This window comes from Bos taurus, chromosome 1 (genome assembly GCF_002263795.3).
Source record: "Bos taurus isolate L1 Dominette 01449 registration number 42190680 breed Hereford chromosome 1, ARS-UCD2.0, whole genome shotgun sequence".
Lineage (NCBI taxonomy): Eukaryota > Metazoa > Chordata > Mammalia > Artiodactyla > Bovidae > Bos > Bos taurus.
The window spans coordinates 6973777-6986787 of record NC_037328.1 but is presented as its reverse complement, the minus strand read 5'-3'; the positions used below and the strand labels follow the sequence as shown (position 1 = coordinate 6986787).

At 38.3% G+C, this 13011-nt stretch overlaps 1 long non-coding RNA gene and 1 pseudogene across 1 annotated transcript in view; one reads left to right on the top strand and one right to left on the bottom strand.

Annotated features, from left to right (window-relative positions):
• Positions 1-5208: 5208 nt before the first annotated feature.
• LOC104970784 (uncharacterized) overlaps positions 5209-13011 on the top strand; it is a 37200-nt gene continuing 29397 nt past the window's right edge. Inside the window, exon 1 of the long non-coding RNA XR_001498050.3 lies at positions 5209-5768. This is a non-coding gene — a long non-coding RNA (uncharacterized lncRNA). The remainder of the gene's footprint in view (positions 5769-13011) is intronic.
• Positions 7286-7751, bottom strand: LOC100337436 (ubiquitin-conjugating enzyme E2 C-like; annotated as a pseudogene).

The window sequence follows — 13011 nt, the reverse complement described above, 5'->3', positions numbered from 1 at the left end:
TATTCGAGAAAAAGAGATAATTCAGGAAAGATTGTCTAGAAAAGATACTAACTGAGTTGAATTGCCAAAGATGCAAGCCAAAATGTGAGGGAATGCAGTTCTCACAGAGACATCTCAGGGGAAAAGACAGGGGAGGTTCAGGACAGACTGGAATCTGGTTTTGCCAGTGTGAGAAACCCAGCTAGATGGTTGAGTAGGGTTGGGTGACTCCACATGAGTCAACGTCCCACTCTTCTGAGCACTCCCACCCCTTTCATCTCGGCCAAAGATTGTGAGGAGACACAATGGAGCCCAGGCGAAAGTTCCAGCCTTACCCAGATGAGCAGGGTTGGGCATTAGTCTCTCTTTCTAAAGAATGAAGAAGAAACACCAGGAGCATTTTGCAAGGGTCATGAATTGCTCAACCATTTGCATTTTTTTCAAACACTGGTGTCAAAACAGCATTTCTAGCGAGGAAGAAGTGAACACTAATAATGACTTATCAAAACAAGAAGAATGACGTGGGAAATACTAACAATACTAACAACTTCAATGGCATTTGTAATGTTAGGTTTTTCCAACCTAACAAATGTTTTTTATTAAACATTTATTTATAATAGCATTATATAGTAAATATAGTAATATGCTATATGGCAAATATATAATGAAACAGGCAAAAATAGCTTATTTATCATGTTGGAAAGAGGTGGAAATACAATACTTCTATAATCTTTGGGAATTTTGCTTTTGGCCCTACCCTGAGGTATGCAGAATTTCCCTGACCAGGGATTGAACTCATGCCCCCTGCATTGGAAGTATAGAGTCTTAACCACTGGACCACCAAGGAAGTCTTATTTTTATAATCTTATTGAGTACTTATTATGCTCCAGGTAACAACATATGTAATTTCCCTTAATCTTGACAATAATACTATAATACTATTGTATATATAAGTTCATGGGCTTCTCAGCTGGCTCAGTGGTAAAGAATCCACCTGCTGATGCAGGAGATCTAAGAGGCATGGGTTCAATCCCTGGGTCAGGAAGATCCCCTGGAGGAGGAAAATCCCATGGATAGAGTGGCCCAGTGGGCCATAGTCCACAGGGTCTCTGTGGTCAAGAGGTGGACATGGTTGAATGACTGAGCATGCACATGTGCCTGTATAAGTACATAGAATACTGTAACAAGTTGTCATGCAAATCTTGGTAAGGTTCATAAGGTTTATTTGCTTATCCATGATCATTCAACTAGCAATTAATTATTTTGGAATTCAATCTGATTTGAATCCAGCATCTAAATTGTTTCCATTATATCACACTTAGAGTGTTAATCACTGTCATGTCCAGCTCTTTGCATGGAGTTGTAGCCCACCAGGCTCCTCTGTCCATGGAATTTTCTCCATGCATGACTACCGGAGTGGGTAGCCATTCTCTTCTCCAGGAAATGTTCCCCATCCAGGAATCAAACCCAGGCCTCCCACATTTCAGGCAGATTCTTTACTGTCTGAGTCACCAGGGAAGTGCTCTATCACACTTATAGACTCATATATAAACAACTACTGAACCCTTATGGCACAGTCAGTGTGGGAACAGAAAGGAGAGAGCATCTAATTCTGTCTTGTAGACATCAAGGATCATTTTGCAGGGGGAGTGATGTTTGAGCAGTAATGGACAAGATTATTTCACCTTCTAATGAGATTAATAACAGGAAATGTATGAAGAATACTCACAAGTAAAAGAAGCATTAATAATTTTAAAAACAGATATGGAAGTTCATTCTAAACACCTCTCATGCTTCTGTAATCTTCTATTAAGTGTGTCACATTGATGACACACAGTTAAATTCTCATACTTGTTCCCTTTTTCTATGAAACACCCACTAATGTCATTAGTCATAGTCATTAAATGGTCATTATTTATAATCTTCAGCTACTTTTACGATTATAGTTTGGTACCAATTTTGTTAGAAACACTATACTTTCACATGGAAATGTTTTAAGTGTCTTTACAATTAACCTACACGAATAGTTATATAGTTGAGTTGATTAAATTCCTCCCACATAATTATTTCAATTATATAAAATTTTACTTACATAACTGGAATGATATTATAGTTGTAAAATATTCAATTCTGTGGTTATGTAGGATTGAAATAAGTAAAAAAAAAAGATCTGGTATTTTAGCAACCTATTCCCTAGAGAACATCTGAATAGCCCTATTCTTATATTAAAAAAAAAATACAACTGTAGTAATAAAACTTGAAAACAAAATGCTTTTCAATTTTTTTATCTCGAGACATTAATTAAACTTTCATTTAAAATATCAGAGTGTTAGTCTTGAATATACTCTTGTGAGATGGGCTAATATTGCTGTTTCAATTTAAATCTGGCTTCCACATCCTCTCTTCAGGAAGTCCTTTCAACAAAGCTTAACTCATTTTGGTTAAACTTTTTGTCTGTTGCCTTAGAAGCTTTGCAAATTTTTTTTCTGGGTGTAGAAGAAGCTATTCAAAAATGCCCAGAGCACTGCTCTTTATTTAGTGAGCTTACACAGCCATATTTGACAGACAGATTTTCTAATAATAACTGTTCAGAAACCATAAGAAGAAGATAATTCTGGCCTTGGCTAGAAAATTTGCAAGGAAGGTAACTTGTTTGGATGTGTCCTCAGGGAGTCATATAAATTTGAAGTTTATACTTATTAAAGGATAAATTTTCAATGATGATAAAATTATGACTTTCATAAAATATAAAATGAACATGTATCAAATATTTTAACTCAGGAATTAACAAGAGACCAATAGATTCTTCAACCAGTTCAAAAGCGAAGTACACATTTATAGTTGGATAAAAAATGTGAAATGAATTTATAAATAGATGCAAAACTGGTAAAACTGGTTAATATTCACAGGAGTGCAGTTTGCATTTTTATGGACAGGAATTACTTGCATTACAGTCACTTTTCTCTAAGTTAACTTCTATATCTAAAAAGATCTGAAATAGCCCAGTTAGTGGAAAGCAAAGGCGTAGATAACCCAGATGGAAGAGCTGGACAGGACACTTAGTAAATTTAAAAATCTTTAACTTTTTTTTTTCTCATGTATTTTTTTATTTAAAAGGTGTTTTTGGTGCATCTGACATCTTTGTATTTATAAATAATTCAAGATTCAGAAATAGCTAGTGAATAAAGTTAATTAATGGGGGTTAAAGATTCACATAGGACTTCTCAGGTGGCTCAGAGGCGAGAGAATCTGCCTGCAATGTGGGAGACCTGGGTTCGATCCCTGGGTTGGGAAGATCCCCTGGAAGAGGGCATGGCTACCTGCTCCAGTATCCTTGCCTGGAGAATCCCCATGGACAGTGGAGCCTGGCAGGCTACAGTCCATGCGATCACAAAGAGTCACACAGGACTGAAGCAGCAGCAACGAAGATTCACACACAGAATTTGGCACTGAAATTCATTTCGGATAATAACGTGAAAATAAGCATTCTTTTGAGGGTCTGGTATCAACTAATTATACTTTTAAATGCAAACTGAAATGTCATTCTATTTTCTGTACATGGTTCATGAGTTTCAACATAAACATGATGAATGATTTGGATCAGTTATCTGGCTACCGCAGGCTCTCTGCCACGCACAAATCCACCTCTATAATAGTAACCAGTGAATAAGAACAATAAAAGTAAAAACTATGACAGCCAAGTCTTACTGATAACATGTGCCAGGTACTGTGTTTTATCTCTAATTTTTCTTAATCTGTTTTACCTATAACTGTAAAATTTTAATTTTTATAGGTGGGTATAATTATACTTGTTTTATGGAATAGCAATTCATGCCTTCCTTACTCTTTCTTTTCAGTAAAGAAGAAAAAAATTTCAGCAAACACGTTTCGTCGAATGATTTGCATTATTTTATTTCAAAGGCAGTATGGCTCAGCAAACCAACCAAGAGTTCTTTTCTGGCTCTGGCTTCAACAACTTGGCTTCTTTCTCCTCAGTTTTAAGTGATGGATAGCACTGTATAATTGCTGATGTTTAATCTCTGTGCAGTGCTTTGAGAAATCTCTCAAGGTATAAAAACCTTAATTATTCCTCTTTTTATGAGTGGAGAGTCCTAGAAAGGACTTGAATGCTTTACCTTAACATACAGATTTCAGGTCTGGAACTGCGGACTTTGAATCATCTGGAGAGAAAATATTTGAATGAGTAATGCAATGAAATTACAAAGCAAACATTGTTTGGGGAACTGAGATACTATCTAGACTGCCCACATTGGAAAGGTAATTTGTGTTCACACTTCTCTTCTTCGCATTCCTTCCTCTTCTTTTTTCTTCTTTGTCTCTTTTTCTCTTTACTGGCTTTGCATGACTCAAGAGTCACTTAGTACCTGACTATACACACAAAAAGAAATATGCTGAATTTGCCTTTCTCTTTTGCATACACTGAGGAATTAATTTTAGTATATGCCACCTTTATTTTACAGGTGACTTGTGTTGCCTTAAACTCTATCTAGCCCTTCATTTCAATTTCCCTGCTTTGCATTGTGGTACAAGGAGAGCAAAAAGGTGTCATTATAGCAAGGGCTTCCCTGGTGGCTCAGATGGTGTAGAATCTACCTGCAACGTGGGAGACCTGGGTTCGATTTTCTTGGGTTGGAAGGATCCCCTGGAGGAGGGCATGGCAACCCATTCCAGTATTCTTGCCTGGAGAAGTCCCACAAAAAGTCGGACACAGCTGAGCAACTAGCACACATAGGAAGAGCACCCTCTAAATAAAGACGACTTCCCCCAGGCCTGACTGGACTTTCTCCACCCCATCGATGGAAAGGGTTAGAATGAGGAAGTAGCATGAGTCATTACTATTGACACACCCTCAGGAAAACCCCTGTTCAACCGTCCCCCTGTTGCTCTTTCTGACCAAGGTCCTGGATTACAGTTTTCAGGACGCATATTCAGGAGTTTTGTGTAAAAATGCAACATCAGTTTGCTTATAAACAGAAAGAAGGACAGACATTAAAAAAACCAAAAAACAAAAAGCAACTTTGGTTGAAGAACAGAAGAATGGATTTGATTTAAACATTTATTAAACGGATTATTTGCAAGCGGACGTGTAGTTTCCCTCTAAGGTTGTTAGGAGGACTCCTGGATTAGCTCACCCATGCACATCCTATGGCCAAGTGGCTGAAGTATGTGCAGTATTGTTTTAGTGGGGAAGACACATTCACCTCTCCAGTTTGTTTAACAGGGACATATTTAGCAAAATAAGAAGGAAACCTATGAAATAGGATAGAATATGTGGAAACCGTATATCTGATAAGGGGTTAATATCCAAAATATGTAAGAAACTCATACAACTCAATAGCAAAAAAAAGAAAAATTCTGATTAAAAAAATGGGCAAAGGAACCGAAGAGATATTTTTCCAAAGAAGATATACAAATGGCCATCATGTACATGAAAAGATGCTCAACATCATGAATCATCAAGGAACTACAACTCAAAACCACCATGGTATCACTTCACACATGTTAGAATGGCTGATATCAAAAGACGTGACCTAACAGGTGTTAGGAAGGATGTGGAGAAAAGGGAACCCCTGTGCACTGTTGGGGGGAGTGTAAAATGGTGCAGTTACTATGGAAAACAGTATGGCGGTTCCTCAAAATTAAAAATAGAACCATCATATGACCCATCTATCCCACTTCTCGTAATATAGTCAAAGGAAATGAAATCAGAATCTTGAAGACATATCTACACTCCCATGGTCACTGTAACATTATTCACAACAGCCAAGGTAAGGAAACAAGTGTTTGTCTACACGTGAATGGACAAAGAAGCCGTAAATACTATATATTTCCTTTGTGTATAGTATTCTTTAGCCAGAGTAGGCAGGAAATGTTGCCATTTGTGACAACATGGATGGACCTTGAAATACTGTATTATCTCATTTATATGTGGAATCTAAAAAAAAAAAAATCAAACTCGTGGAAACAGGGAATGGTGGTTATCAGGGGTAGTGGGTAGAGAAAATGAGAAGTTATTGGTCAAAGAGTATACACTTTCAGTTGTGAGAAGAATAAGTTCTGGGGAATCTAACATACGGCATGGTGATTACAGTTAACAGTATCATATTATATAAGGGCTCTCCTTGTGGCCCAGCAGTAAGAAATCCAACTTCTATACAGGAGCCACAGGTTCAATCCTTGGGTCAGGAAGATCTCTTAGAGGAGGAAATGGCAGCCCATTCCAATATTCTTAACTGAAAACTCCCATGGACAGAGGAGCCTGGTGGGCTTCAGTTCACTGGGTCGCAAAGAGTCAGACACGACTTAGCGACTAAACAACAACAACAAATTATATGCTTGTAAGTTGTTAAGAGAGTACATCTTAAATGTTCTCATCATAAAAAAGAAATGGTGATAATGTGAGGTAATGGAGTTGTTAACCGACCCTGCTGTGGTGATCTTTTTACAATACAGAAGTGGTGTCAAATCAAGACATTGTACACCTTGAATTTTAACAATCCTGTATGTTAATTATATATCAATAAAGTTGAAAGAAATGAGTATACAATTCAGTAATTTTCAGTAAATACACAAAGCTGTGCAACTATCACCACTATTTAATTTCAGAATGTTTTATTACTCCCCCCGAAAACACTGTAGTCATTAACAATCATTCCTCCTTTTTCAACCCCTAGCAACCATTAATCTGCTTTCTGTTACTATGGATTTGCCTACTGTGGATTTTTTATATAAATGTAGTCATACAATCTGTAGCCTTTTGAATTTGTTTTTCACTTAAAAAAATAAGTTTTAAGTTTTGTCCATGTTGCTGCAGGTGTCAGTACTTCATACTAAATAATAATCCATTATATAGATTTACCAAATTTTATCTATTCAGTAGCTGATGGACATTTGAGTTGTTTTTACTTTTTAGCTATTACGAAAATGTGGATATTAATTTATAAATCTGAGGGGAGCATATGTTTTCAATTCTCTTGGGTAGGAGTAGAAATTGATGTATACCTAGGAATTTCTGGGTCAATTTTATGCTTAACTCTGAGGAACTATTTTCCAATGTGACTGTATCAGTTTGCATTCCTTCCAGCAATGTCTGGGGGTTTCAACTTTTTTCACATCCTTCCCAATAGTTCTTTTAAAAAAAACCCAATTGTACGTATTTAATATAGTCATCACAAGGGCTTAACCTGACACTTAATTTAAAAAACATAAATAAAATGAAAATGATACTGCAGAGAAAAATACAGAGTCCTGTACAGAAATCGAGGAAAGGGCAGACCACCTAAGGAAAAACAATAAAAAGAAAACACAAGGACAACTGGACATCCCAGGTCAGGACTCTTGGCTGGAGACGTGCTTTGAGTGGTTTTTTTTCAGGCTCTTAAGGGCTGTGGGTGTTTTTCCCAAGCTCAGCAGTGTATGTGTTCAAAGGGCTATGATGTTGGGTTCTGAGCAGACTCTGGACGGGAGAGCAGAGTGGCTCTGATGTCGCACAGGGCGGATCACTTGCGTTTCTGGATGTCCAGGCAGATGTTGCCCTTGGTGTCCCCGCTGGGGTGGCAGCAGGGTGTGAGGAACTTCACCATGAGAGTTTTGTAAGGGTAGCCACTGGGGAACTCCAGGGACAGCTTATACCTCAGGTCTTCATATACCTCAGTGCCAGCTGTTCCATGAACGGTCTCTACCCGTTTGAAAAGGTTGTCCAATTCAAGGAAAGCAGAGATTCATTTATTGTCAGATATTATGAAGGTCATCAGCTACTGGAAAATTCTTAAAGAGATGAGTACCAGATCAGCTTACCTGTCTCCTGAGAAACCTGTATGTGGACATGGAGAAATGGACTGGTTCAAATTGGGAAAGGAGTATGACAAGGCTGTATCTTGTCACTTTGTCAGTTAACTTCTTTGCAGAGTCAGTTCAGTTCAGTCACTCAGTCGTGTCCGACTCTTTGTGACCCTATGAATCGCAGCACGCCAGGCCTCCCTGTCCATCACCAACTCCCGGAGTTCACTCAGACTCACGTCCATCGAGTCAGTGATGCCATCCAGCCAACTCATCCTCTGTCGTCCCCTTCTCCTCCTGCCCCCAATCCCTCCCAGCATCAGAGTCTTTTCCAGTGAGTCAACTCTTCGCATGAGGTGGCCAAAGTACTGGAGCTTCAGCTTTAGCATCATTCCTTCCAAAGAACATCCAGGGCTGATCTCCTTCAGAATGGACTGGTTGGATCTCCTTGCAGTCGAAGGGACTCTCAAGAGTCTTCTCCAACACCACAGTTCAAAAGCATCAATTCTTCAGCGCTCAGCCTTCTTCCCAGTCCAACTCTCACATCCATACATGACCACAGGAAAAACCATAGCCTTGACTAGACGGACCTTTGTTGGCAAAGTAATGTCTCTGCTCTTGAATATGCTATCTAGGTGGGTCATAACTTTCCTTCCAAGGAGTAAGTGTCTTTTAATTTCATCACTGCAGTCACCATGTGCAGTGATTTTGGAGCCCAGAAAAATAAAGTCTAACACTGTTTCCACTGTTTTCCCATCTATTTCCCATGAAGTGATGAGACCAGATGCCATGATCTTCGTTTTCTGAATGTTGAGCTTTAAGCCAACTTTTCCACTCTCCACTTTCACTTTCATCAAGAGGCTTTTTAGTTCCTCTTCACTTTCTGCCATAAGGGTGGTGTTATCTGCATATCTGAGGTTATTGATATTTCTCCCGGCAATCTTGATTCCAGCTTGTGCTTCTTCCAGCCCAGCATTTCTCATGATATACTCTGCATAGAAGTTAAATAAGCAGGGTGACAATATACAGCCTTGACGTACTCCTTTTCCTATTTGGACCCAGTCTGTTGTTCCATGTCCAGTTCTAACTGTTGCTTCCTGACCTGCATATAGGTTTCTCAAGAGGCAGGTCAGGTGGTCTGGTATTCCCATCTCTTTCAGAATTTTCCACAGTTTATTGTGATTCACACAGTCAAAGGCTTTGGCATAGTCAATAAAGCAGAAATAAATGTTTTTCTGGAGCTCTCTTGCTTTTTTGATAATCCAGCGGATGTTGGCAATTTGATCTCTGGTTCCTCTGCCTTTTCTAAAACCAGCTTGAACATCTGGAAGTTCACGGCTCATGTATTGCTGAAGCCTGGCTTGGAGAATTTTGAGCATTACTTTACTAGTGTGTGAGATGAGTGCAATTGTGCGGTAGTTTGAGCATTCTTTGGCATTGCCTTTCTTTGGGATTGGACTGAAAACTGACTTTTCCAGTCCTGTGGCCACTGCTGAGTTTTCCGAATTTGCTGGCATATTGAGTGCAACACTTTCACAGCATCATCTTTCAGGATTTGAAATAGCTCAACTGGAATTCCATCACCTCCACTAGCTTTGTTCGTAGTGATGCTTTCTAAGGCCCACTTGACTTCACATTCCAGGATGTCTGGCTCTAGGTCAGTGACCACACCATCGTGATTATCTTGGTCATGAAGATCTTTTCTATACAGTTCTTCTGTGTATTCTTGCCATCTCTTCTTAATATCTTCTGCTTCTGTTAGGTCCATACCATTTCTGTCCTTTATCGAGCCCATCTTTGCGTGAAATGTTCCTTTGGTATCTCTAATTTTCTTGAAGAGATCTCTAGTCTTTCCCATTCTGTTGTTTTTGTCTATTTCTTTGCATTGATCACTGAGGAAGGCTTTCTTATCTCTTCTTGCTATTCTTTGGAACTCTGCATTCAGATGCTTCTATCTTTCCTTTTCTCCTTTGCTTTTCGCTTCTCTTCTTTTCACAGCTATTTGTAAGGCCTCCCCAGACAGCCATTTTGCTTTTTTTGGATTTCTTTTCCATGGGGATGGTCTTGATCCCTGTCTCCTGTACAATGTTACGAACCTCCGTCCACAGTTCATCAGGCACTCTATCTATCAGATCTAGGCCCTTAAATCTATTTCTCACTTCCACTGTATAATCATAAGGGATTTGATTTAGGTCATACCTGAATGGTCTAGTGGTTTTCCCTACTTTCTTCAATTTAAGTCTGAATTTGGCAATAAGGAGTTCATGATCTGAGCCACAGTCAGCTCTTGGTCTTGTTTTTGTTGACTGTATAGAGCTTCTCCATCTTTGGCTGCAAAGAATATAATCAATCTGATTTTGGTGTTGACCATCTGGTGATGTCCATGTGTAGAGTCTTCTCTTGTGTTGTTGGAAGAGGGTGTTTGCTATGACCAGTGCATTTTTTTGGCAAAACTCTATTAGTTTTTGCCCTGCTTCATTCCATATTCCAAGGCCAAATTTGCCTGTTACTCCAGGTGTTTCTTGACTTCCTACTCCCTACTCTGTGCAGAGTACATCATGCAAAATGCCAGGCTGAACGAATCATAGCTGGAAACAAGACTACTGGAAGAAATATTAACAACCTCAGATATGCAGATGATACCACTCTAATGGCAAAAGATAAGAGGAACTAAAGAGCCTCTTGATGAAGGTGAAAGAGGAGAGTGAAATAGCTGGCTTGAAACTTAACATTAAAAAACTACGATCATGGCATCTGGTCTCATCACTTCATGGCAAATAGGAGGGGAAATAGTAGAAGCAGTGACAGATTTTATTTTCTTGTGCTCGCAAATTACTGCACATGGTGACTGCAGTCATGAAATTAAAAGACACTGGCTCCTTGGAAGAAAAGATGTGACAAACCTAGACAGTGTATTAAAAAGTATAGACATCACTTTGCTGACAAAGGTCTATATAGAGAAAGCTATGGCTTTTCCAGTAGTCATGTGTGGATGAGAGAGTTGGACCATAAAGAAGGCTGAGCACTGAAGAATTGATGCTTTCAAACTGTGACTGAAGAAGACTCTTGAGAGTCCCTTGGCCTGCAAGGAGATCAAACCAGTCAATCCTAAAGGAAATCAACCCTGAATATTCATTGGAATGACTAATGCTGAAGCTGAAGCTCCAATACTTGGCCACCTGATGCGAAGAGCCTACTCATTGGAAAAGACCCTGATGCTGGGAAAGACTGAAGGCAAGAAAGTGGGCAGCGGAGGATGAGATGGTTAAATAGCATCACCAACTCAATGGACATAAATCTGAGCAAACTCTGGGAGATGGTGAAGCACTGGGAAGCCTGGTATGCTGCAGTCCATGGGGTCTCAAAGAGTCAGACATGACATAATCACATAATGACTGAACAGTAACAATGAGTATCACTTAATGGAGAAAAATTTTCCTCCTTTTTCTTTGAGCTCTTTTTATTGTTGAGTTGTAGAGCTCTTTTTATTGTTGAGTTGTAGAGTTTTTTTTTTTTTTTTTCCCAATATATTCTAGGTACAAGTCCTTTATCAGATATATCATTTACATATATTTTCCCTTTAGGGACTATCTTTTTACTTTATTGTTTTGAATCACAAAACATTTTTACTTTCTATGAAATTGAATTAATCTATTTTTACTTTTGTTGCTTGTGCTTTTAAAGTCATCTAAAAAACCATTGCTGAGCCCAATGTCATTTTTAAGTTAATTTTTAGGTATGGTGTTAGGTAGGAGTTAGGTTTTATTATTTTATACCCAGTTGTTTCAGCATCATTTGTTGAAAGCATTGTTGTTTATCCAATGAATTGTTTTGCTGAAAATCAATTGACCATCAATGTGAGTATTTCTGGACTCAGTTTTGCTCCATTGATCTATATGTCTATCCTATGCCAGTACCACATCGTCTAAATTACCATAACTTCATAATAAGCTTTGAAACTGGGAATTCTAAATCTTACAACTTTATCTTTTTCAAGATTGCTTTGGTTTCCATGAATTTCCATGTAAATTTGTAATCAATTTGTCAATTTCTGCAAAAATAGGTCAGATGTGGTTTTGATAGAAATTAAGTTGAGTCTATAGATCAGTTTGTGGAATGTTGCCATCCTATTGATAGTGTCTTCTGATCCTTGCATGTGGGCTACCTTTGCATTTATTTATTTATTAATTTCTTTCAGTAATGCTTTACAGAGTTTCAGTACAAGTCTTCTGGTTAAAAAGACTTATTTCTAAATATTTTGCATCTTTATACTCTTTTGAAGGGATTGTTTTTTTGAGTTCATCTTTGAATTATTATACTTTTGATTGTTTGGACACAGTTTCCTTTAGTTCATTAGAAAAACTAAAAAGTTCTTCTTAAAGTCTTTGGTTAGTAAGTCCAAATCTGGAGTTCGTCAGGGAGAATTGATGGGATACTTTCTTTTCCATGAGCTATACATTCACATATCTTTATGTGCTTCATTTTTTTTTAAGTACACGCTGCTTTTTGAATTAATTAATTAATTTTATTTATTTGGCTGTACCAAGTCTTAGGGCATTCAGGAACATGGGAATTCTTAGTTGCAGCCTGTAGGATCTAGTTCCCCAACCAAGAATCAAACCCAGGTACCCTGCATTGGGAGTGCAGTCTTAGCCAATGGACCACCAGGGAAGTCCCTTATTTTTAATTTTTTTTGTTGTTGCTGACAACTAGACGTTTAAAATAACATATTGTGGTGACTCTGAAAATCACTCTCTTCTCTCCAGGATTTGTTTTTGTGCTGTTTTTGTTATTATTGTTGCTGTTTTTTTATTCATTGGTGACTTTTCTGGACCAATTTTATAAAGTATATTCTTTGTCACATGTGGCCTTTGAAGTCTGCCTGGTTAGCTTAATGTCAGCAAATGAGTAGAGAGATTTTCATAAATGCTTTGAACCAATAACTCTCTCAGCCTTTGCTGATTGGCTGTGTGTGTGTGCTGGGGGTTATCTTCTACAATCTTGCAGGCAGTTTAAAACTTTGACTTAGCCTTTACTTTCTGTTTGTGTAGAGTGTCAAGGCAATCTGGTGATGAGACGTTAAAACCTTATCAGGTTTTTCCTGTGCAAACATACAGCCCTATTCACGGTCTTACAGATTCTAAAGAATAGGTGTGAGTTTTTCAAGGTCCTTTATGAAGCTCTCATTTTCCAGTTGTTCTTTTTAAGTGTTTTGGTTAGCCCAACCTAGTA